General features: G+C 48.9%; 1 protein-coding gene across 1 annotated transcript in view; it reads left to right on the plus strand.

Annotated features, from left to right (window-relative positions):
* Window positions 1-19,269: 19,269 nt before the first annotated feature.
* The window catches only part of ABCA7 (ATP binding cassette subfamily A member 7), a 198,065-nt gene continuing 190,548 nt past the window's right edge, over window positions 19,270-26,786 (plus strand). The window contains exon 1 of the mRNA XM_078670677.1: window positions 19,270-19,570. The gene's annotated coding sequence lies outside the window, so the exon portion shown is untranslated. The remainder of the gene's footprint in view (window positions 19,571-26,786) is intronic.

Here is a 26,786-nt window from a genome sequence, read left to right on the forward strand (position 1 = left end):
CCTGCTGTAAAAAGCATATAAAAAGCATACTTTTGCATTATTTTTGCAAATTTTCATCAGGGGAACAATTTTCACAGACTTCAAAAGGAGAGGCCGGGATAGCTCACTTTGCTCCTTTATTTAGTGCCATATAAAGCGGGGGTATTTTAGTTTTTTGGCCTCTCCTTCCAATGGGCCCCTGTGTAGTCACAGCGTGTGGCGTGCCGTCCTCTGCATAGTTCTAGGGCACAGCATGCTGTGTTTTGTGGAGGAGCCGTGCTGGAGGACCTAGCTACATTTTGAAATATCCGTCAGGATGATTTGTGCGTCTGCAATTTTTGGGCCATAACAAAAATGTCTATTTAACTCTGGTGATCAATGTATCTCTTTGAGAGATCTGAGGTTTCACTAATCGCAGTTTTGACTCATCATAAAGAAGCATAGAGGCATAGCACGCATAGAGGCATAGAGGCATGGAGGCATAGAGGCATAGAGGCATAGAGGCATAGAGGCATAGAAGGCATAGAGGCATAGAGGCATAGAAGGCATAGAGGCATAGAGGCATAGAGGCATAGAGGCATAGAAGGCATAGAGGCATAGAGGCATAGAAGGCATAGAGGCATAGAGGCATAGAAGGCATAGAGGCATAGAGGCATAGAAGGCATAGAGGCATAGAGGCATAGAGGCATAGAGGCATAGAAGGCATAGAGGCATAGAGGCATAGAAGGCATAGAGGCATAGAGGCATAGAGACATAGAGGCATAGAGGCATAGAGGCATAGAGACATAGAGGCATAGAGACATAGAGGCATAGAGGCATAGAGGCATAATGCGCCTCTTGTAAAGCACAAAGTGTAACATGCAGAGCAAAGTATTTATTTGTATAATAATTATAAATACAACCCCAACCACTAACAGCCAGATTCATCAAGGGAAGTTGCGCTCGCAAAGGGCCAGATTCTGAGAATCTGGCCCTTTGCATTTGGGATTCATCATCCCAAATGCAAAAATCGCTAATACAGAATTCGCAATCCTGCGAGGAATAGCATTTAAGGAATCTCTATTTGAGATTCCTTAAATGCAATTCATGAAACTTTTAAAATTTGCGAATTCGCAATTTCCGGCCGGTATTTACCGCGAAGTCTGACTTCGTGGTAAATAGCGAAAACATAGAATAATGCACTTTAGTGCATTTTTCTAAGTGGTATGTTACACACACACATGTTCTTTGGACATGTGTGTGCGCAACATCAGTCTACATTGACATTTCAGGGGTGCTACAGGGTGTCCTTTGGACACCCCTGGCACCCTTGAAATCGCATTCTTATTTGCGATTAGCAAATTGCTAATCGCAAATAAGGAATAACTCCCCATTCTAGCAATTTCCTAATTGCAAATAAGGAGGCTGTAGGAATCGCAATTTATTTTGCAAATTCTACATGAATTCCGATTTGAGAGTCCTTAATAGCGATTCGTTAATAATCGCTATTAAGGACTCGCAAATCTGGACCATGATGAATCTGGGGGTATGTTCTGTGTTATACCCACAGTTTGTATTTCGGGGTCACTGGAATTATGCAATTGTGCGGCTTCAACAGTTTCCGCATGATTATGGATTTGCCGCATGTGCCACATAATCCATCATTAGCTGAATATAGCTGGAGATTCTAAATTTTAAAAGTGTCTTCCTCAAATGGTTAAAAAATAACTAAAAAGGCAGTGATGTGTTGCAAAGGCCCTATGTAAAGGTTGACTGGTCACCTTCCTTTGCATATTGCTATATTTGGGTGTTATACGGGTACTAATGAGGCGCAACCTATGACCAGAAAGTGTTAAAATGTGCACAAATGAGAAAATAATATGGTAATACTATGACAAAATGTGCAGCATTACGCTGCATAAATTCCCTATTCTTGCCAAATAATTTAGTCAACCCTGCAGCATATTTTGGCCCTCCCTGCCGCATAATTCCAGTGGCCCTGCCTATCGCACCTACCAGTATGGATGCCATGTGGCTCATACACCTTGTAGCCCTCCATGTCTTAAGCAGCATTTCCTATACATTGATTTACATACTTATGAGTCATTGTCCCTGAACAACAAGTGTGTGAGCTTTATTAAAGCGCTTAACACCCTACATTGGGCTGAGCAGCACCGTAAAATAAATGACACATACATGAGCGAGGGTCTATATAGAGATGAGGGGCACCATGGGAGGGGGATAGCGAGGGAATCTGTGCAGAGGGAGGTCTGTGGTGAAGGGGTGTCATGAAGGCTGAAGGTCTCTGCATCCCCTGCAGTGCGTGTGGGACGACAGTTCAAAAGAACCCCAACTGTAAACAAAATATCATATGAAATACCACAAAAAGACCTGCACAGTTGCTCAAAGCTGTGCACATACCAAAACGGTGAGGGCACGATTGTCTCAACTTAATATAAACTTATTTTGACATGGACTTATGTTTGTTGTCTATTTACTTACTTTTACCCTATTGTACGCCCTCCTCTGAAGTGTCTGAAAACGTACGTTTTGTCTGAAATTTTTGCCCTGAATTTTGACCCTTTGTCCTGAATTTTTAAACTCGCTGTCCTGAATTTGCACCCATGCCAGTTGGTCACCCTATCCGGCCGGGCTGCGGGCTGCACCCCGCCCCGGCCCCGCAGGCCCTGGCCTGCTTCCATCATCACTTGTACTCTGTGAGCGTGACCTCCGGCAGCTCAGACTGTGGGCAGCGCCCTGACTGCAGAGATTGTTACAGAAACTTCAAAAATGCACATTGTTTGCAGCGGCCGGAACTGACCTCTCACTCCCCCTCCAGGCCTCGGCCTTGGATGGCCGGACAGACAGACGTCTCTTTCTCGGGGTGCTGAAGGCTGCCATTGGGGGGTGAGGGCAAAGCTTGCGCCTCCTTATCAGCGTCACATACATATACCGAAGAGCGGGGGCCTCCTAGCCATGGTGCCAGCCAAGTGATGCCTGCCCGGGCCCCCTCCTCGCCAGCCAGTGGCCCCCTCCTCGCCAGCCAGTGGCCCCGGGCGTGGACTGGACTCTGCCACTCGAGACAGCGCCCACGCTGCCCCTGACTGCTTCACAGCTCCTTCCCAGCGACACCGAGGTGAGTGCCGGGCTGACATGCCACCACAACAGGGCATGCTTTTTACAGAGCACTGACTTCTGGGACTTGCAGTCTTTGCTGGAACCGGCTCGTTTGTGGTTTACAAGGGGAACACGCGCAGTCCTGACTTCATGACTGCTGATGCCAGATAGAAGCAGCTCCCTGCTGATGCCAGACAGAAGCAGCTCCCTGCTGATGCCAGACAGAAGCAGCTCCCTGCTGATGCCAGACAGAAGCAGCTCCCTGCTGATGCCAGACAGAAGCAGCTCCCTGCTGATGCCAGACAGAAGCAGCTCCCTGCTGATGCCAGACAGAAGCAGCTCCCTGCTGATGCCAGATAGAAGCAGCTCCCTGCTGATGCCAGACAGAAGCAGCTCCCTGCAGATGCCAGACAGAAGCAGCTCCCTGCTGATGCCAGACAGAAGCAGCTCCCTGCTGATGACAGATAGAAGCAGCTCCCTGCTGATGCCAGATAGAAGCAGCTCCCTGCTGATGCCAGACAGAAGCAGCTCTCCGCTGATGCCAGACAGAAGCAGCTCCCTGCTGATGACAGATAGAAGCAGCTCCCTGCTGATGCCAGAGAGAAGCAGCTCCCTGCTGATGCCAGATAGAAGCAGCTCCCTGCTGATGCCAGATAGAAGCAGCTCCCCGCTGATGCCAGATAGAAGCAGCTCCCTGCTGATGCCAGACAGAAGCAGCTCCCTGCTGATGACAGAGACAAGCAGCTCCCCGCTGATGCCAGATAGAAGCAGCTCCCTGCTAATGCCACATAGGAGCAGCTCCCTGCTGATGCTAGACAGCAGCAGCTCCTAGCTTGAGGAAAATTGAATTTTGCCTTGTCATGTGTCCTTACGTGTTCCCCATTATATGTTATATGTGCATGATCGATATGCATATGTTCCCCTTTGACCGAATAAAGACGCAATTATAGTTGTGTCCAACGTTAGTATGCCAGTTTCCAGTCCTCGTGAAAGCAACGAGTATTAGGCCTATGTTGCCAACGTTTTACATTATGCACGTTAATTCATCGAGTTGTCCCCGTTTCTAGGCCTCAAAGGGCCCGGACACCAGATTCGAGCTCCAGTCTCCTGAAATCACTCCGAGGAGCGATGCAGCCCCTCCCGCATCCCTGACCTTTTCGCTTACTTTCTGCCAAGCAGCGCGGTGCCCGGCCTGGCCTGCCTGCCTGTCTGCCAAGAATATGTTATGCCTCTAGTTATCAGTTCAGCTCCCCGGCTTCACATTCCTAAGCTAACGAACCGCATAAACATCTTCAGCTATAGTCTAGTCTTCCTGTCTCCATGCAAGAGAATTACTGAATTAATATCCATAGAAGATTCATAGCACACGCAATACATGTAGAATATATGCATGCACCAGCCTTAGTGTCAAGTAGCCTTTGCCCTGATAACATTTAGATTCTATCAACATGTACTACAAACACGAGATACCAGATATGCTATAGGTACATGTCGTCCTGACATCCCAGACTTTAGTCTCCTCTTCTAGTGCAGAAGTCAGAGCCCCCAGCTCTCCCCAGTTACACGTCATGGCCCGTTTGCGCGCACCAGTAGGTTAAAGGTTCCAGCTGCCCAGGTAGCCCCCTCCATGTATCCACCCATTTATGACACTTCTGTGACTTTTTCATCACATGTCTACGTGCACGCCCTGTGCACGCCTTCTTTGTACGCCCATATGTTCTTATCTTACATTTGTCACTTGTTACGCCTACTGTATGCAATGCAATTGTACTGTTTTACTATATATACTATATGATGTTAATGAAACGTGGCAGCTGCCATTCCATTCCATTGCATGCCACTTCATGGTCTTTAGGCTCGAGCCATCCGATTAAAGCCCATTCTGACTCAGATATCACGGATCCTGCCTCTTATTTATTGAGCTATCTGTTTTCAGTTAATGCATAGAAAAATAGTACCGGTAATTAATTATTTATTTACCACATAAAATGGCGCCCGAATAGGGACGAGCCCCTTCCCCACGCGCCGGCGATGTAACGCAGGCCCCCTGACCCTTCTACAGCCGTGACAGAACCTCTACCGTGCACGTGCAGATATTTCTGCTTCAAGTCTCCCTCAGGCCCACGGAGGAGACGGAGACTGCGGTCCGGCATCCAGACGAGGCGGTGAGGAAGGCGGGTCGTTCCGACCAGAGCCCAAGCCGAGAGAGCAAGGTCCGAGGTATCCGGAGGCCCACCTGTAACCGAAGCCCGAAGCGCATGCGTAGTGCGTAGCAGTAACCAGACGTCGTAGCAGTCCAGTCTAGTCCGAGGCCTTCAGTTTGCTTCCCGGTGAGTACCGTTGCTGGGGGTATCTAGACGGGTGTTCATTAATTTGTGCCCGGTCCGACGGGTTTGGGTACACAGATCCGGTCCGACGTGTTCACCTAGGTGGATACGGTATGACGTGTCTCTTTAGGAGACCGGTATGTTCTGTACTGTTTTAGCAGTGCATCCAGTAATTCTAGTAAGTCCGTTCTCGAGAAAGTCAAGTATTATGTTTTCAATGTATCAGGTAGTATTCAGTTCGAACTGTTATTAATGTGTTCTTGATGTCGTGGTATGAATGATTGTTTTGCTATTCATTACTGTGTTCATTGTGTATTGTGTTCAAGTTCAAGTACGGTTCAAATATGCCGCTGTTTTCGAAATTACGTCAGATAAAAACCAGAAAAGGGTTACTCGAAGAATCAGTTCCTGTCCCTCCCAGGGACAGTCCTGGACATTTCATGTACCATAAGCATGGCTTAGATGCCATACTGTATCTAGATTTATGGGTTGATTATACCAAGCATCTTGAAGAGAAATATAGATGGCCTGTTTCAGGAACATGGGATGCCGAGTGCATCATGAGAGTAGAAGAAGCATTATGGAAAAAGAAAGCCAGACAGTCCCAGAAAGATGCCATAGAGTTATGGCGTAAAGAATCTCATAAGAGAACCGAAAAAGAATTCAGAAAAGCAGAATTAAGTAGGGAATCCTCAGAAAAAGCCCAAGAAAGGGAATTAATCGAAGAGGGTGAACGAGTTAGAGCAGAACAGTCAGACAGACAGAGAAATGCCCTTATTAAAGGTATGTATCCTCTTCTCGCCGAGGGTTTGCCGAAGGCGACCCCGGAAGCACCCCATAATTTACCGCCACCCTTGGTCCCGACTAAGCTACGTCATAAACCGACTGCAGCTGAAATTTTTCTTTCTTCCTATTTAGACGACACTGTTCCTGAATATGCTAATACAGATCCGACTCCGCCAGTCCAAGTTCAAGTTCAGCCCCCTGTTAATAATGTAATTCCTGTGCCTCCAGTCGTTGGTCCTGTCCATGTACTAGTTCCCCAGGATCAACCCATATTACGTACTTCTACTGTACCAGTCACGTTACCAGCACCCGCACATTCAGTATTAGTTGACGATTCCAGTTCAGGAGGAGCAGGGGGAGGTACTCCTATCACCCCACCTCAAACAAGACGACGGACGCTAAGAGATGTAGCGTTACAGCGTACGCCAAAACTGGCTACGTATGACACTCTTAGAAAGTATCTTACAGAGTGCGGACCTGATTGTAGATATGATCCAGTACCAGGCGAAGATAGCATGTTATTATATTCCATACGTTTACGTCGAGTTGCGAGCTTCTTGGTTACCATATCAAATATGGAACAACATCTAGACAGAATATATCATTTTATCCAAACAGGGGAGAATCCAGAAAGTATTCACGAAGCTATGGCACACAGGAAAGTCGAGATTCAAGGCATGATTTTGCAATTTCTGATAAATTGTTTAATAAGAGAACAAGATTATCCTGATAAAAACAAGGAAGATATGAAAGTCCTGACAAGATGGAGTGATAATATATCAGAAGGAAAACACAGGACACAAAATTGTATAGAATCCATGTACAAAAAGATTCGTAAAGAAATTATAAGTATACACCAAAAGGAGGAAGAAATGAGAGTAGCCGAGAAAGAGAATGACTCTTCAAACGAAGAGGTAGACAGCGAGATTCCCACTAGAATAGCGTATGTAGGTAGAACGAGACTTTCCGATAGACATACACGCCTAGATCACAAGAAAGCTTTTCCTCCTCCCGTACCAGAACAGTGTTCTCTTGAGCAAGTATTCCAGGCTACAGATAAAGTTCTGAAACTACGAATAGGTTACAGTGAACTTAGTACCATGCATGAACAAGAACTAGCCCGATCAGCAGTCCGATGGGTTAGTGATTCTGCCACGTTTCCAGACGAAGTAGTGGCCCAAATGTTTCTGAAACTGCCCCCAGCCAAGCAGCGACTGGTGGGTATGTACATGATCCAGCACCTCATCACACTGTACGAGAGTCAGCATTCTGATCCAGGTCCCTTATACAATGTATTGAACGAGTTACTCCTAAACAGATGGAAAGGTCTAGGTACCGATTTAATTAGCGTCATTTTAGAACAGCGCCACAAATACAGAACGTTCCTGACTCCGCATTTTGTCCCTGTTTCACCTCCGTTCTACATAGACAGACAGAACCCGTTACGAGAAGTGCATCCAGTTAAGAGAGCGGGGGGTAATCTCGAACGAGTATTTGTTTACACCCCTATCACGAAAATAGAACTACTAGAAATGAAAAAGTTAATACCCAGTCACGATAAAGATCCAGCAGGGTTCCATCGCGAATTAAAAGACATGCTCCGTATGGGAGAATACACGTATCCTGATATCATCAAAATGTTAAAGGTCCTGTTGCCTGCGGGCATATATGAAAAACTGAAAGAAAAAGAATGGGAGGTGGGAGAGAAAAAGATAGATTGGACCGCGTTAGAAACCGAAGATAATATACGAGTCCCAGGTACTGGTCTTGGGGATAGAGCCAAAGAGTTACCCGAACTGTTAATACAAGTCTTGCCAAGATTACTAGCCACGAAAAAGGAAGATTGGGATGCCATCTCAGCCTGTAAACAGAAACAAGACGAAGACACTAGTGATTTCTATTCCAGATTTGAGAAATGTTTCATTATAAATAGTGGTCTGAAAACAAGTAGTGAATCGTATCCACATCTTTTTGTTACCAAACTAGTTGAGAATTCTTTACCGCAAGTTAAAAATAGAGTATTGAAAGTCGAGAGTACTTGGCAAGCTAATACCCCATCTCAAATGCTCCAGATGCTACAGTATCACCAGAACAGAATCAGGGAAGAGCAAGAACACGAAAGGAGACGCATGAAAGACACGAAAATGAAAGTACTAGTTGCACAGTCTGTTCCACAAGACAGTCAGAAGAGGGATCCGAATCAAATTAGTCATTCTGCAGCTCCTGTTAAAGGGACCTGCAATTACTGTAAACAGCCAGGTCATTATATAAACGAATGTGCAGTTCTGAAACACAACATAGCTACAGGTAAGACGAAAGAGAGACCACGTCCTCCTAGACAAGAACAAGTTCCGCAGAATTCCCAGCCACCGCAGAACACACAACAGACAGTTACAGTACCGCAGCCTATAGCTGCCACACAACACGTTACACAACAGATGTACCAGTACGCACAGTCAGATTATCCAGAATATCAGCAGTATTCATGAAACAGCCTAGAGAGGGAGGTTGGCTTGCCTCTCATCGAGATTCCTGTAGATCAAGAGGGTCCCTATGTACACAGTCAAGTATTAGGGAAAGACAGAAAGTTTCTAATTGATACAGGGGCAAGTAGGACTACCATCAGTCATGACGAGGTTCCAGGGGCTCCACTCTCAGGCTCAAGAAACGTTTCCCTGGGATTTTCAGGAAAGCCTATTGTTAATGAAATATCGAAACCAGTTTCCCTAGAAGTTGGTCCATTGTCCCGAACTACAGACTTGTTACTTACGAAATCATGTCCTGAAAATTTACTTGGTATTAAAACATTGAAAGAATTAGGAGCGGTCATATGCTGCTCTCCAGAAGGAGTGAGATTGTTTTTACGTGATTTTAAAGGTCATTATGTGTTACGAGATTTTGATTCAAGATTACTGAATGTACCACAGCATTTATGGGCGCAAGGTCCAACTGATGTAGGTTGTATGCACATTACACCATATCGTGTCACTCTGAAACAAGGTGTTGTATTACCACGAATCCGACAGTACAAATTGCCACCTGAGGCTGTAGCAGCCTTATCGAAAATTATTGACGAGCTCATTGCTCAAGGAGTGGTTGTAGAAACTGACTCCAATGTATGTAATTCCCTATCATTCCGATTCTTAAACGTACAGATCCAAATGCACCTCCAGTTTATCGATTAGTGATTGATCTTCGAGAACTTAATAAATGTATCATACCCCAGTACCCTGTGGTTCCAGATATCTCTTCCCTATTGACTGCCATTGATTCTGAAGCTACGTTCTTCACTGTTATTGATCTCAAGAACGCATTCTTTAGTGTCCCCATTCATCCAGACAGCCAGTTTCTTTTCGGATTCTGTTTAAATGGAAGAAGCTATAAATTCACACGAGCTCCTCAAGGGTTCACAGAAAGTCCTAGTATTTACAGTCAAGCACTTAAAAGACAACTAGACAGTATTCACATGCCAACTGACACTGCCCTGCTTCAGTATGTCGATGATCTATTAATCACAGCCCGTACAGAACGTGACTGCGAACGTGCGTCACTTACAGTTTTGTATTTTCTGGCCGAGATGGGGCACAAGGTGTCCCCTTCGAAACTGCAATTCTGTGTCCAGCAAGTGGTATACCTTGGACACTTACTGTCCAAGAGGGGTAGACAGTTGACACCTGACCGTATCCAGTTAATAGCACATCTTCCACAGCCCAAGACACAGAAGGAGGTACGAGCTTTTATCGGTCTCACTTCTTACTGCAGACAATGGATTCCTCAGTATGCATATCTAGCCAAACCACTGATACAGTTAACGACACAGGAGGCAGCGACATCGACTGTCCTCCCTTGGACCCAACATACACTTGTTTTTAATGAGTTAAAGAAAGCTTTATGTAATGCACCTGTATTAGCGACACCGAACTACAGCAAGTCTTTTACACTTTTTGTCACTGAACGTAATGGTACAGCATTGTCTGTTCTCACACAAGATCAAGCAGGACAACACAAGCCTTGTGCTTATTTTTCTAGCACATTAGATCCAGTAGCCCAGGCTCTGCCTGCGTGCCTCAAGTCAGTTGCAGCCACAGCTCTAGCTATCAGACAAAGTGATTTCATAGTGTTAGGACACTCCCTGACAGTACAAGTTCCACATTCCATGGAAGTTCTTTTAAATCGAACACAGACTCAGCACTTGACAATTGCACGTTTAACAGGATATGAACTGACACTGTTTCAGCCACACATAGAAATCAGACGCTGCAACGTTTTAAATCCTGCTACACTGTTACCCTCGATTACATCGAATCCTTCCACACATGACTGCGTGGAAGTTATTAACACCATGACAAAGCCAAGACAAGACTTGACAGACATTGCATTACCTGATCCCGACCTGACACTTTATGTGGATGGTTCATGTATGAGAACAAGTACAGGAGAACTAGTAGCCGCATATGCAGTAACTACTGGAACTGAAGTTATAGAAACACATCGTATTGACACCCTGTCTGCTCAAGCAGCAGAGCTCATCGCTCTGACCCAAGCCTGCATACGAGCTAAGAACCTGAAGGTAAATATATACACAGATTCACGTTATGCATTCGGAGTCGTACACGACTTTGGAGTACTCTGGCAAGAAAGAGGTTTCATGACCTCTCATGGAGCCAAGATTCAGCATGGCCCCCTCATTCAAGCTCTGTTAGAAGCAATACATTTGCCGAAAGCCATTGCCATTATGAAATGCAAAGCACATACGAAAGCTACTGACACCATTTCCCAAGGTAACGATCTAGCAGATCGAACAGCCAAGCTTACAGCTCAGACTCCAGACATTCCAGTTAACACGACAAAGACAGATGTTCCGGATCAGACTGCTTGTATGACAGTTAAAGACCCTACACGAGATGTACTAGACATACAGACACATGCTACCCCAGACGAAATCAAGAAATGGTCTGAACAAGGAGGGGTCCAGACAGATCAAGGATGGTTGACGAAGGGAAAAGCCACATGGTTTCTCCCCGACTCTATGGTTCAAGTCATTATTAACACCGCACATAGTCCAGCACATTTAGGAGAGAAAGCCATGTTAGACAGCATCCAGAATATTTGGTTTAACAAGCATTTACGAGCAGCAGCCAAACAGAAAGTACGTACCTGCATGATATGTTGTCAGTTCAATCCAGGTAAAGGTGTTCCGGTGGAACAAGGTGGATTCCATCCTCCTGACCACCCTTTTGAAGTCCTCCAGATGGATTATATTCAGATGGATCGATGTCGAGGTTTCAAGTATGTCCTCGTAGTTGTATGCGCTTTGTCCAGGTGGACGGAAGCATATCCAGTCCCAGATTACACTGCCGCGACCACTGCCAGGCAGTTGGTTCGTGAGTATTTCCCTCGCTATGGTTTGCCCAGGGTCATGTATTCAGACAACGGCCAGCCATTCTCATCCGAACTCATGAAACAAGTATCTCTTCTGTTAGGGTACCAGTGGAAGTTCCACTGTGTGCAACACCCCGAGGCAGCTGGCCTCGTCGAGAGACATAATCAGATTGCAAAGGTTTGCGCAGAAAAAGGCGTAGATTGGATGGTAGCACTGCCAGTCGCCCTTTTTTTATGAGAATGGTCTCTCACTCCCGTTCAGGTCTGTCCCCTTTCGAGGTTGTTTTCGGTCGTCCCCCGAATATGTGGGGTACACCAATGCCACGTAAAATTACCGATGTAGACAGTAATATGCTGACAGATTACCTGGCTTCCTTGATGTCTGCACTACTCTCTTGTCGTTCACAGGTTGCGGCTGCCTTTCCAGACAACACCCAAGTAAAACCGCACGAGGTCATACCAGGCGACCTCGTTCTAGTGAGGAACTTTGATCGTTCAAGTCCGCTGGAGCCCCGCTGGAAAGAGCCGAAACTCGTTCTGATGACCACAAGGACCGCGATAAAAGTGGAGGGCCGCAAGGGATGGATCCACTCCAGTCACGTCAAGCGTTTTCATGGACTCCGTCCAAAGACTTTTTTCAAGGACTGCCCAGATACTGACTCTAAACTCCCCCTGTTAGAGAAAACTCCGCAGCAGGAGTATAAACTAAAGCTTCGGTCTAGTAAGTCAGACAGTTTAATTGTCTAAGTCCCTCTCGGGTGAAGCGGTTAGACAGGTTCCTGACATGTATGAGATAGACCCCCATAGTGAGAGAGTTAGACGAAACTCTAAGAAAATTCATTACTGTAAAAATCTGCGTAGCAGATGTATAATAACATTAATGTTTATGTTATTTCTGAGTCTTATGGTTACATGCATAAGTTATGTTTTACATGTATATTTTCCCCCTATTGATTCACATGTACATCTTTCCTCTAATGATACAGTAGAGCACACTTTTAGTGAACTACCTCCTCACGAGTTATCCTACAGACTTGCCATGCGCAACAATACTTTTATCCGAATGTTACACTATTCACACCAGACTAGCAATGCCACTAATTGTTGGGTGTGTGGTCGACTCCCCCCTTTCCAGACACCGAAGGGAGTTCTGCCACTCTTTCCCTATCCGTTTTCACACAATGGTTTGTGTGGAGCATGGTTTACGTTAACGTCATCCTCAGACGATAAGTCCCTTTTGAATAGAACATGTTTCCCAGACAAGGAAGGTCTTTCCCATAGAACAGGGTTAGATCTAGAAAATGAAGTATATGATCTAGGTAATTATTCCTCGAATTTCATGGTTTTGAATGTTCAGTCCGAGACTACTCCAGATTTGCCTGCTATTACAGTCCTACCAGTGAAAGGCGAATTATGTGTCAGAAAGAATGGTTCAGTACATCTAGGACATAGTGATTGTACTACTGTGGTCGAGTATAGTGACAGTGGGAAATCTAATTTCAAAGCCTCACGTCATTCGTCATTCGTATTTTGTGTGTGGTCAGACCGCATATGTACGCCTGCCCCTAGATTGGGATGGAACATGTTACATTGCCTTCCTACTGCCACCAGTTTTCCTAGCCCCATCCGATTATCACAGAAATACACACCTAGTACACGTTAGACATAGAAGGGAGACCGAGTCCCCAATTGTCGATCAAACTGAAACTGCCTTAGAACAGTATACAGACTTCAATAAAGGTTTCTTTTTCTTCATAGGTCCTGTCCAGAATAGTAAGCTAATACGTAGGCTAACCAGAACCCTTGAAGCAGTAGTGAATGAGACTACTTCCGCTCTAGGTAACTTAACCGAAGAACAATCTGCTATGAGATTTGTTGTCCTTCAAAATCGCCTTGTTCTTGACGTCATACTGGCCGATAGGGGCGGAGCTTGTAGAGTCATCGGATCTAGTTGCTGCATTTTCATTCCTAATAACGCACCGTCTGTTTATTCAGCTATAACCAGACTTCATAAAATAGCCCATCAGTTGCACCAGAATCCAGGCACCTGGACATGGTCCGGTTGGCTCTGGAGTATAATATCTGCCTGGGGATGGAAAGTATTGTCATTCCTAGGAATAGTGGTAATGATCATATTCAGTTGTTGTCTATGTTTACAATGTGGCCCTGCGATTTGCGGCTTGTGCGCTACCTCTTGTATTCCTAGTCCTAAGTCCCGTTCCAAGAAGATTCGAGACGAGCAAATGATGCTATATGAACAGATAGATGGTATCATGAATATTGATGTTTCCTGAAGGAAACGTAGGGCACAAGGAGGGAATGAGGAAAATTGAATTTTGCCTTGTCATGTGTCCCTACGTGTTCCCCATTATATGTTATATGTGCATGATCGATATGCATATGTTCCCCTTTGACCGAATAAAGACGCAATTATAGTTGTGTCCAACGTTAGTATGCCAGTTTCCAGTCCTCGTGAAAGCAACGAGTATTAGGCCTATGTTGCCAACGTTTTACATTATGCACGTTAATTCATCGAGTTGTCCCCGTTTCTAGGCCTCAAAGGGCCCGGACACCAGATTCGAGCTCCAGTCTCCTGAAATCACTCCGAGGAGCGATGCAGCCCCTCCCGCATCCCTGACCTTTTCGCTTACTTTCTGCCAAGCAGCGCGGTGCCCGGCCTGGCCTGCCTGCCTGTCTGCCAAGAATATGTTATGCCTCTAGTTATCAGTTCAGCTCCCCGGCTTCACATTCCTAAGCTAACGAACCGCATAAACATCTTCAGCTATAGTCTAGTCTTCCTGTCTCCATGCAAGAGAATTACTGAATTAATATCCATAGAAGATTCATAGCACACGCAATACATGTAGAATATATGCATGCACCAGCCTTAGTGTCAAGTAGCCTTTGCCCTGATAACATTTAGATTCTATCAACATGTACTACAAACACGAAATACCAGATATGCTATAGGTACATGTCGTCCTGACATCCCAGACTTTAGTCTCCTCTTCTAGTGCAGAAGTCAGAGCCCCCAGCTCTCCCCAGTTACACGTCATGGCCCGTTTGCGCGCACCAGTAGGTTAAAGGTTCCAGCTGCCCAGGTAGCCCCTCCATGTATCCACCCATTTATGACACTTCTGTGACGTTTTCATCACATGTCTACGTGCACGCCCTGTGCACGCCTTCTTTGTACGCCCATATGTTCTTATCTTACATTTGTCACTTGTTACGCCTACTGTATGCAATGCAATTGTACTGTTTTACTATATATACTATATGATGTTAATGAAACGTGGCAGCTGCCATTCCATTCCATTGCATGCCACTTCATGGTCTTTAGGCTCGAGCCATCCGATTAAAGCCCATTCTGACTCAGATATCACGGATCCTGCCTCTTATTTATTGAGCTATCTGTTTTCAGTTAATGCATAGAAAAATAGTACCGGTAATTAATTATTTATTTACCACAAGCTGATGCCAGTCAGCAGCAGCTCCCTGATGATGCCAGACAGAAGCAGCTCCCTGCTGATGCCAGACAGAAGCAGCTCCCCGCAGATGCCAGACAGAAGCAGCTCCCTCCTGATGACAGATAGAAGCAGCTCCCTGCTGATGCTAGACAGAAGCAGCTCCCTGCTGATGACAGATAGAAGCAGCTCCCCCCTGATGACAGACACAAGCAGCTCCCTGATGATGACAGATAGAAGCAGCTCCCTGCTGATGCCAGACAGAAGCAGCTCCCCGCAGATGCCAGACAGAAGCAGCTCCCTGCTGATGCCAGATAGAAGCAGCTCCCTGCTGATGCCAGACAGAAGCAGCTCCCTCCTGATGACAGATAGAAGCAGCTCCCTGCTGATGCCAGACAGAAGCAGCTCCCTGCTGATGACAGATAGAAGCAGCTCCCTCCTGATGACAGACACAAGCAGCTCCCTGATGATGACAGATAGAAGCAGCTCCCTGCTGATACCAGACAGCAGCAGCTCCCTGCTGATGCCAGACAGAAGCAGCTCCCTGCTGATGCCAGACAGCAGCAGCTCCCTGCTCATGCCAGACAGAAGCAGCTGCCTGTTGATGACAGATAGAAGCAGCTCCCTGCTGATGCCTGACAGCAGCAGCTCCCTGCTGATGCCAGACAGAAGCAGCTCCCTGCTGATGCCAGATAGAAGCAGCTCCCTGCTGATGCCAGACAGCAGCAGCTCCCTGCTGATGCCAGACAGAAGCAGCTCCCTGCTGATGACAGATAGACGCAGCTCCCTGCTGATGCCAGGCAGAAGCAGCTCCCTATTAATGCCAGATAGAAGCAGCTCCCTGCTGATGCCAGACAGAAGCAGCTCCCTGCTGATGCCTGACAGCAGCAGCTCCCTGCTGATGCCAGACAGAAGCAACTCCCTGTTGATGCCTGACAGCAGCAGCTCCCTGCTGATGCCAGACAGAAGCAACTCCCTGCTGATGCCAGACAGAAGCAGCTCCCTGCAGATGCCAGACAGAAGCAGCTCCCTGCTGATGCCAGACAGAAGCAGCTCCCTGCTGATGCCAGACAGAAGCAGCTCCCTGCTGATGCCCGATAGAAGCAGCTCCCTGCTGATGCCTGACAGCAGCAGCTCCCTGCTGATGCCAGACAGAAGCAGCTCCCTGCTGATGCCAGATAGAAGCAGCTCCCTGCTGATGCCAGACAGCAGCAGCTCCCTGCTGATGCCAGACAGAAGCAGCTCCCTGCTGATGACAGATAGACGCAGCTCCCTGCTGATGCCAGGCAGAAGCAGCTCCCTATTAATGCCAGATAGAAGCAGCTCCCTGCTGATGCCAGACAGAAGCAGCTCCCTGCTGATGCCTGACAGCAGCAGCTCCCTGCTGATGCTAGACAGAAGCAACTCCCTGCTGATGCCTGACAGCAGCAGCTCCCTGCTGATGCCAGACAGAAGCAACTCCCTGCTGATGCCAGACAGAAGCAGCTCCCTGCAGATGCCAGACAGAAGCAGCTCCCTGCTGATGCCAGACAGAAGCAGCTCCCTGCTGATGCCAGACAGAAGCAGCTCCCTGCTGATGCCCGATAGAAGCAGCTCCCTGCTGATGCCTGACAGCAGCAGCTCCCTGCTGATGCCAGACAGAAGCAGCTCCCTGCTGATGCCAGATAGAAGCAGCTCCCTGCTGATGCCAGACAGCAGCAGCTCCCTGCTGATGCCAGACAGAAGCAGCTCCCTGCTGATGACAGATAGACGCAGCTCCCTGCTGATGCCAGACAGCAGCAGCTCCCTGCTGACGCCACATAGAAGCAGCTCCCTGCTGATGCTACATAGAAGCAGCTCCCTGCTGATGCCAGACGGAAGCAGCTCCCTGCTGATGCCAGACAGAAGCAGCTCCCTGCTGATGCCAGACAGCAGCAACTCCCTGCTGATGACAGATAGACGCAGCTCCCTGATGATGCCAGATAGAAGCAGCTCCCTGCTGATGCCAGACAGCAGCAACTCCCTGCTGATGACAGATAGAAGCAGCTCACTGCTGATGCCAGACGGAAGCAGCTCCCTGCTGATGCCAGACAGAAAGAAGCAGGTCCCTACTGATTCCAGATACAAACAGCTCCCTGCTGGTGCCAGATAGAAGCAGCTCCCTGCTGGTGCCAGATACAAACCGCTCCCTGCTGATGCCACATAGAAGCAGCTCCCTGATGATGCCAGACAACAGCAGCAGCTCCCTGCCCTCCTCTGCCCCCCTCTCTGCCCTCCTCTGCCCCCCTCTCTGCCCTCCCCTGCCCACCTCTGCCCTCCTCTGCCCCCCTCTGCCCTCCTCTGCCCCTCCCTGCCCTCCTCTGCTCCTCCCTGCCCTCCCTGCAGACAGGACCCCCCCGAGTCGAGGATCCTCAGCGCGTCATCAACCACTTGCAGCAGGGCTGTTTCAGTGCTGCAGTTTTGAATGAAGCCAGACTGGAATTTGTCAAGAAGCTCATTGTCCTTGATATGACGAGAGAGTTGTTTCGCTACACATCTTTCTGTAATCTTTGGAAGAAAGGGTAAGTTAGTGATGGGGCGGAAGCTGTTGAGGTCGGACACATCAGCAGTTTTTTTTTTAAGAAGCGGGTGACCTGCCCAGTTTTGAAGGAGACAGGAAGGGAGCCTTGATAGAGGGAGAGGTTGATCAAAGTGGTTCAGTAGGAGAGGGAAAGGGTATAAAAGTCAATGGCAATGGCACTGGGGATGGGGTCCAGATGATGGTTGGAGGGCTTTGTTTCGCGGATGCACTTGAGAAGGGCATCTTCAGAGATAGGGTCAAAGTTTTGCCAAATGGCTAAGGATTTGGACTCCTCTGGAGGGGTAGGATGAGCGACCTGATCCACAAGTGATTTCACTTTTTCGTCGAACAATAAAGCAAAATCCGCTGCTCTCTTTTCAGAATCCTCCAACTTGGAGGATGGGGGAGAGCAGTCAGGAATCTTGATGAGATCGAATAGTTTTTTGGGTCTGTTATTGGCTGAGTCAAGAAGGGTTTTGAAGTGCGCCGCTTTCCCAAGGAAGATGTGTTTGTGGTACTTGGATCTTGCGGAGCGAAGCGTGGACAAGTTATCGGTGGAGGGCACTTGTCTCCATTGCTTCTCCAGGAATCTTAGCTGCTTCCTTTCTTCATAGAGGGATTTGTTGAACCAAGGTGCTGAGGGGGTGGGCTTTAACCTTTTGCTTTGGAGCGGAGCGACGCTATTGATTTCATCTGCAAGAACTGTGAGGCATTGGGAGGTGAGATCGTCAACAGCTAGGTTCGGGTCTAGCCTTGGAAGTGATAACAAAGCTGATTCACAGAGGGGACCGACATCAATGTTTTTAACATCACGGAACCAGGAGATAGCCCTCTTGGGTTGGCCAAGTGTTATAGCGTGTGATAGTTGAATAGAGAATGGGATGGGGAGGTGGTCAGACCAGTCTACGTGAATAGGGGTAGTGATGGAAAGCATGCCTGCTTTAGAAATAACAAGGTCCAGGATTGAGCCCTTAGAGTGTGTTGAATCTGAGCAGTGTTGGATGAGATCATTTACAGAGACGAAGGTGGCCAGAGAGATTGCGGAAGAGTCTTGCGGAGAGCCCCAGAGGAGGTTGAAGTCACCCACGAAGGTCTGATTGTCACTTTGCGAGTATCTGCCCTCCTCTGCCCCCCCCTCTGCCCTCCTCTGCCCCCCTCCCCTCCTCTGCCCTTACCTGCCCCTCCTGCCCTCCTCTGCCCTCCTCTGCCCCCTCCCCTCCTCTGCCCCCTCCTCTGCCCCCTCCTCTGCCCCCTCCTCTGCCCCCCTCTGCCCTCCTCTGCCCCCCTCCCCTCCTCTGCCCTTACCTGCCCCTCCTGCCCTCCTCCCCCTCCTCTGCCCTTCTCTGCCCTCTCTCCCCTCCTCTGCCCCTCTCTGCCCTCTCTCCCCTCCTCTGCCCCTCTCTGCCCCTCCTCTCTGCCCCTCCTCTCTGCCCCTCCTCTCTGCCCTCTCCTGCCCCTCCTGCCCTCCCAACTTCCACCTCAGCCCAGGCCCCGCCTTTCATCCTGACAGCTAGTGACGTCACCTCGCACCGCCCCCGCTGCGGCAGCTTGTGTAATCCTTCTGACCGACAGCCCCAGTGGCCAATGGGACTATTCGTGCAAGATTGAGGACCTGCCAGTCACGCAAGAGGCGGGCTGAGCGGTGCGGGCTGAGCAGCGATTGGCCGCGCTGTGAGACCCTCCCCTGCCATTGGCTGAGCGCGCCAGCTCCGTGCTGATGCTCGCAGCGGTGGGTTCAGCTGGCAGCGCGCCGGGCTCCGGGTCAGGGTCCCGGGACGGAGGTGAGAGGGGGCCGGCGAGCAACGGCGCGAGGCCAGGGCTCGAGGGCAGCGGGGCACACCACTTCCGCAGCGGCCAGGGGCATTCTGGGAGTCGTAGTCCGGAAATAAAAGTTTCCACCTGCCCCTCTCATGCCCTCCAGCGGAAGTGACGTCACTGAGGGCCCACCTGAAGAGGCCTGGCTCGTGGAGGTCATGCAAGAGGTCATGGAGTAGCATGTATGTGTATTAAGGGCCCTGGGATGTGTTCATGGGGGGTAACTTCATGTGGGGGTAACTTCTTGTGGGGGTAACTTCATGGGGGGGTATCTTCATGGGGGGGCAACTTCATGGGGGGGCAACTTCATGGGGGGGCAACTTCATGTGGGGGGTAACTTCATGGGGGGTAACTTCATGTGGGGGGGTAACTTCATGTGGGGGGGGTAACTTCATGGGGAGGGGTAACTTCATGGGGGGGCAACTTCATGGGGGGGCAACTTCATGGGGGGGCAACTTCATGGGGGGGCAACTTCATGTGGGGGGTAACTTCATGGGGGGTAACTTCATGTGGGGGGGTAACTTCATGTGGGGGGGGTAACTTCATGGGGAGGGGTAACTTCATGGGGGGTAACTTCATGGGGTCATGGGACTGGGGGTGCCTTGGAGATATCAAGGGGGGACACCTTCATGGGACTTGGGGTGTCTTCTAAGAGGTCATTAGAAGGAGATCTGTGTTGGGGGGGGCTGCTGAAAGAGGTGTGTCTTCTAAGGTCATTGGAGGGGTGTGTCTTGAAGAGGCTCTGGGAAGGGGAATAACTTCAGGGGGTCATGGAAAGGGCGGTGTCTTCTAAGATGTCATAACATGGGCATTTGTCTAGAGGGGTGTCAATGAAAGAGGTGTGCATTCTAAGAGGTCATTACAAGGGGGCCCCTCTTGAGGGGGGTGTCAATGAAAGAGGTGTGCATTCTAAGAGGTCATTACAAGGGGGCCCCTCTTGAGGGGGTGTCATTGAAAGAGGGGTTGTGTATTCTAAGAGGTCATGAGAAGAGGGGTGTTGGAAGAGGTCTTCTGCTTTGGTGAAGTCCTGCTAGGGGGAGTGGTTTAGGGGTCATGGAGGGGGTGTGCTTTGGTATTGTTATATTTCTATCCGTCTTTCTGGGCCTGCTGTTGAGATCCTAAAGTGCTCTCCAAGGTTGCCCTTGGGTAGGACCCTGTCTTGTGTCTTCTCAAGTCTACCGTGTTCATGTCGCGATGAGGCCCAGAGAGTGTCCAAACGTCTTGTAGCAGCATGTAGCAGTGTTGTATGTCTGTAGGTTTGCGAGAGAGTTTGAGGGTTGACTTGACAAGCATTGTATACAAATCAGTGTCATTTTAGGTCAATTTTGTTAAGTTGTAGGAGCGACCAAGTCTATGTTGTTCATGTGATACCAATGTCTTTGATTGCGGTTATTCTCTGTCAGGGGAGTGTCGAGGTTTGCACAGCAGGACAAGAGAAGGTGGTCCTTTAATGACAGGAGAAGGGAAGGTGGTCCTCCTGTGGCAGGACAAGGGGCGGTGGTCCCCCACCGACTGGACAAGGGATAGTGGTCCCCCAACGACAGGAGAAGGGAAGGTGGTCTCCCAGTAGCAGGACAAGAGAAGGTGGTCCCCCAAAGGCAGGACGCGAGAAGGCGGTTCCTCCAGTGGCTGAACATGGGAAGGCGGTCCTTGCCCGGCAGGACATGGGAAGGCGGTCTGCCATATGGGAAGGCGTTCCTCCACCGGCAGGACACGGGAAGGCGATTCCTCCAGTGGCAGGACATGGGAAGGCTGTTTCTCCAGTGGCAGGACAATGGAAGGAAGTCCTCCACCGGCAGGACTAGTGAAGGCGGTCTGCCAAATGGGAAGGCGTTCCCATATGGACCTTCATACTTATGTTTTTTCTCTCACAAATTAAGTGCTATCCTCAGTCCTGACCTCAGGATCAAAAACTCATTATCAGGCCCTTCATATTGGATTCCCAAACCAGCTTTTCTATCTTCTGGGTTCTCATGACTAGTTCTGCCTCCCCAGGTTCATTTTTTGTTCTCCAGCCCACGCCTTTCACACCTGGCGTTTTAAACTCGGTTCTATTGTTCTCTGAGTGCTCACCTGTGTTGTACAGCCCTGTCTTCCCCACGCATAGGTTGTGCAACTCTTTGCTAAGCAAGGATCGCCTTACAGGAGTCCTTTGTTCCTCTCAGGTTCTTGGGTGTCCGGTTGGGTTTCCATAGGGACTCTGTCCAATTGCGCATCGTGAAAGCCAGTACCCGGGCTCTGCGGAGGCACTTGCAGGGGAAATTTACAGAACGTGTGAGCTGTCTCATAGCAAGGTCTGTTACAACATCCTGTAGACAAAATGCGAATATTTGTTGAGTGTTTTTCTGAAATCTATTTTGTACAGAATTTGTACCACTTTGCAGTGCTTACAGGCAAGAGGTGAGGCTTGCATCAGATGAGTGATGCTTACATGGAAGTAGTGAGACTTGCAAACCGTGTGCTGTAAGAAGTGAGACTCTCAAGCGCGAGTATAAGTGTACTCCTAGAGGGGATACTCACCCGTCGTACCTAATGGGCAAGGCTCTGCTTCGAAGCTTGTGACTTGTACCCACTTAGTACGGCGGTGTCTGTTCCTCTGAGCTGTCGGTCCCTGATACCAATGGCCCAGTTCTTTGAGCCCTCCTCTGGGGTATGGTAAATGTTGGTGGTCACGTGCCCTTCTTATGTGCTTTTTGTATCCTGCAGGTTTCTGTTTCTAGCACATGTCTGCTTCTGGGGGTTGGACTTTGCAGCCTCAGAAACAAATGCAGTGACACTAGAAGCTTACCATAGTAGGTATTGTACAGCCAGTCTATCTTGTGGTGAGAACCAGGCGCTTCCACTGGCCATCTAGAGCAAAAACAAGATTTAAAACGTAACCGAGAGGTACAGAGTTGGAGAGGCACACATTTTCTTAGAAGATGTGTCCCTATCTGAGCTAGATTCCTGCTAAGTACAGCCTTTATCTGGTTTAATATATTGCAATTTCCTGATAAACTATTGCACCCGCTACATACGGACCACAAATCTCAGCTCTGCGAGTGCAGACCTCCTAACACGGATCCTCTTCAGAGGGATGAAGCAAAGACGTAGATCCTAGGAGTCCAAGAACCCAAACCTTGTATCGCTTTCAATCCACTCCTAAGAGCGAACTAAACCCCTTCCCCTCCGCGAACTACTCACAACGGAGCTTTTGGATCTCGGCTACTACTGATCCAATACAGGAAGGTCTATAATGATGACATTTTACAAAGTCCCACCTTGTATTCAGAGCCTTAACACCTATTAGATGACAGACTCAGACCTGTGCCCAAGCCCTGGGGTGCTCTGAAGTAACCGCAAGGAGGCACGTAGCACAATAGAAAGCTTATAAAATAGTACGTTCGAGTAGAAGTTGGTGGTGTGCTAAAGAGAATATCTTTAAAAGAGTAAATTGGGTCTACCACGACATTTGGGGCTGGACTGTGGGGGTTATACCCCCAGTAAACCTCTCCAAGTTTAGGAAAAAAAGTTTTTAAAACGTCTGCTATGTCTACCTGTTTCGGCCTCATCTCTGATTGGCTATAAGAGGCTGACCTGCTGTATATGAAGGGCCTGCTTTTATTAAAATCTGTATTACTTTGGTTTTCCATATGATCGAAGGAGGAACGATGTTTTACGAAATCATTCCTTTTAGATTGCCTAACCTTGGATAAAGTTTCTCATACCCCTGGGTCTCTTAGTTGAATACATCTTTTAGTACCTTGTTTAACTTGTCAGTGAGGAAACATCCATTACAAGTTTTATCTCTTAATAAGAGGCTCATTAAGGCAACTTTTTTTAACCCTAGGCATGTTGCCAGAATGCACGGAGAGCTGAAAAAATCGACTATTGCTTTTTATGTCACTTACCCCACGGGAAGGCTGTCAAAACCATTTGTTCTGTATAAATAACATCCAACACCGTATGTTGACCAGGCTACGTGTCGGTAGGGTTCTTCATTTGGTTGCATTCCCTAATTTGAAGATTTGCCCCTCCTACATGACGCCCTGCCCATGTGATGGCGTGACTAAGCAAAGCACTCCGCACTTTAGGTAGTTCTGGGATTTTTATAAGAATCTTAGCTGCTATTATTTGAAAAAAAAATTCTGGCCATGAAGCTGTGTCCTTGGAGTTGTGTAATGAAGTTGACGTGTCTGGTCTAAAGCTGTGTCCTTGGAGTTGTGTATAGAAGTAGACGTGTCTGGCCCGAAGCTGTGTCCTTGGAGTTGTGTATAGAAGTAGACGTGTATGGCCCGAAGCTGTGTCCTTGGAGTTGTGTATAGAAGTAGACGTGTCTGGCCTGAAGCTGTGTCCTTGGAGTCTTGTACTGAAGTGGATGTGTCTGGCGTGAAGCTGTGTCCTTGGAGTTGTGTATAGAAGTAGACGTGTCTGGCCTGAAGCTGTGTCCTTGGAGTTGTGTATAGAAGTAGACGTGTCTGGCCTGAAGCTGTGTCCTTGGAGTCTTGTACTGAAGTGGATGTGTCTGGCGTGAAGCTGTGTCCTTGGAGTTGTGTATAGAAGTAGACGTGTCTGGCCTGAAGCTGTGTCCTTGGAGTTGTGTATAGAAGTAGACGTGTCTGGCCTGAAGCTGTGTCCTTGGAGTCTTGTACTGAAGTGGATGTGTCTGGCGTGAAGCTGTGTCCTTGGAGTTGTGTATAGAAGTAGACGTGTCTGGCCTGAAGCTGTGTCCTTGGAGTTGTGTATAGAAGTAGACGTGTCTGGCATGAAGCTGTGTCCTTTGAGTTGTGTATAGAAGTAGACGTGTCTGGTCTAAAGCTGTGTCCTTGGAGTTGTGTATCGAAGTAGACGTGTCTGGCCGGAAGCTGTGTCCTTGGAGTTTGTTAGAACCGGGAGTCTTTGGTTGGCAAAGGTAAGTACCTTGGCCCAAGTAGGGACCCCTAGCTCCGGTCAGGGCGACGGAATAACCCTCTGAGATAACCCCTGCTCACCCTCTAGGTAGCATGGCGCGAGCAGTCTAGGCTAAACTCGGAGACAATGTGGATAACATTTGCACTTAACACAACAGCAATTCCCAATCCACCACAAACTGAGACCACACAGGTAAGTATATATAAAATATAACTTTATCTAGTTTCAGCATGTAAATGAAGCAGTTGCATGATAATCACTTCTTTAGAACAGATAGCATTTCTAACTTAAAGGTTGCACGTTAAACACTTCATTTAGAACAAGGTTGCACTTAATTCTTAGTAGGTCTTGTAAATAGGCAGTTCTCAGCATAAAAATAAAAATAGTCTCTAGTCTCTCAAATCAGCACTTAAAAGAATATGGCCACTGATTTATACTGTGATGCTCCCAGCATGCGCAAAGAAAACAAGGCCCACGTGTACTTATATCCGTGGGCTTCATGCGCTGTTGCAACTCCCTCACGAGGCCCAGGGACTCTTTCTAGTCCCCGGGGCAGCCTCGCGTCTTCCTGGGAATCAGGCGCACCACTGCGCACCAGCCGTGCAGACTGCACGCGTCCCCGCCCCGGCCGGTCCCCTTTCCTCTCCCGCCCGCTCTCGACAATCCAACGAGCGGCGGGGGAGGCGGGACGCTTCCAGGTCCCTTGGCGGGGTCGGAGCTCTTCCCCGGTCCCGGCGGTGATTCTGGGCAATCCTTCGGCACCTCCCGCAGCTTCAGCGGAGGCAGCCAATCCGGTCGCGGCCCTCAGTCGAGCCCCTCTGAGCGCGAGGCCGCCAACCAATGGCAGCGCGGCCTCGCCGATGACGCTCCGCAGGCTCAGCCAATCACGGCACACCACAGCTGATGACGCTGCGCCGCGCGGGCCAATCCCGTCGCGGCGTTAGTGAGGGGGCTCGGCTCCCTCAGCCAATGGGGTCGCGGCGGCTTCGTTCTTCGCCGCGGCCGCTCCTGGTCACGAACAGCAACTTCCAGGGGTGATCCTGGCCCCGGGCTGCGACGGTGATTTGGCGGCAAAGGGTTTTAAAGGGCGCTGGTCAGAACTAGACCCCCCTCTCGACCTTGCCACCACCTGGGAGCAGATTTCACGAGGGGAGGCTCCACAAGCCTCCAACCCTCACGATTAATGTGCCGATGAGCACACCGATCTCCTCCTCACGCTCCGCAGTCCAGCACCACGCGTCCCGGGTCCCAACAGCACGATTTTGCAGCTGTTTCCTGGGATAGCTTTAGGAACCTTTAGCCCTGGGTTCCAAGCAGGAGGCCAGCTCTTCTCAGGCCCTTGGAGATTCAGATGTAGACACAGCACACAGCAGAGTCTTGGCAGTTTCAAGTAGGCAGGGTCACAGCACACAGCAGAGTCCCTTTCTTCTCCTTAGCTTCCAGGTGGACAGCAGAACAAGTCAGCCCTTAGAGCACACAGCAAGGCAATCTTCCTTCAGTTCTCTAGCTGCCCTCCTTCCAGCGAGGGTTCCTTCTTGCTTGCAGAATTTCAGAATCTAATCCTCTGCAGACAGGGGTCCTTTCCTTATACCCCCCAATGTCTTTGAAGTTCTTTGTGCATGGAGGCCCTGGGTCCAGCCTAAACCAGTTCTGGGGGTTGCGGAGCACTGAGGTGTCTCTGGTTTTCTTCTTCCTGTCAGCTTCAGGGCCAGTGGGGTCAGTTGACCACCAGGAGAGAGCTAATGTGGGGGGAGGTAGGCAGGCACAGCCCAGCACTTATCTGGCATTCCTTCCTCCCTCCTCCCAAGCAGGCAGATGTGCCCTTTCATCCCCGGGATGGCTCCGACCCTCTCCTCTGGGGCTCTGCAGCCCCTTCCTGTCACATCCAGACCAGGCAGACATTCCACAAACCCAGGCACACAGAAAGGTTTAGACAAGAGAACAGCCACTTTCTAAAAGTGCTATTCTCCAACCCAGGATTTAAAAACACCCTTCACTAAAAGATGTGTCATTAAATTCTGAGTCCAGGGATATCTTTCACTTATGTCCCATCTTGTTCCTATGGGGAGATAGGCTGGTATCACATGGGCCCAGCCCCCCTCCATGTTACTCTATGGAGCAAGATAGCCTTACAGCAGTGAGCACACAAAATGGCTGTAGCCCACTACCAGAGCATAGTACCTGCACTAGCACATGCTCTACCTTATCCATACACTGCACCCTGCCCACGGGGGTACCTTGAGCCTTCCATAGGGGTGACTGATGTGCACAGACAGGGAAGGATTAGGCCTAGCCAGTGGGGACACTGGCCAGGCTGACATGGCAGTCACTGACTGCACACAGGCTCTGCGTTGGCGGGCCTGAGTCACCTTTTTAAAGCTACTCATGTGGGTGGTGCAATCTGCGCTGCAGGCCCACTAGTAGCATTTGTCATCACCAGCCCTGGCACCCACAGTGCCCTCTACTAGGGACTTCGTGGTGATACAAATATGCCAATTCGGTATACTC

This window comes from Lissotriton helveticus, chromosome 12, assembly GCF_964261635.1.
Source record: "Lissotriton helveticus chromosome 12, aLisHel1.1, whole genome shotgun sequence".
Taxonomy (NCBI): Eukaryota; Metazoa; Chordata; class Amphibia; order Caudata; family Salamandridae; genus Lissotriton; species Lissotriton helveticus.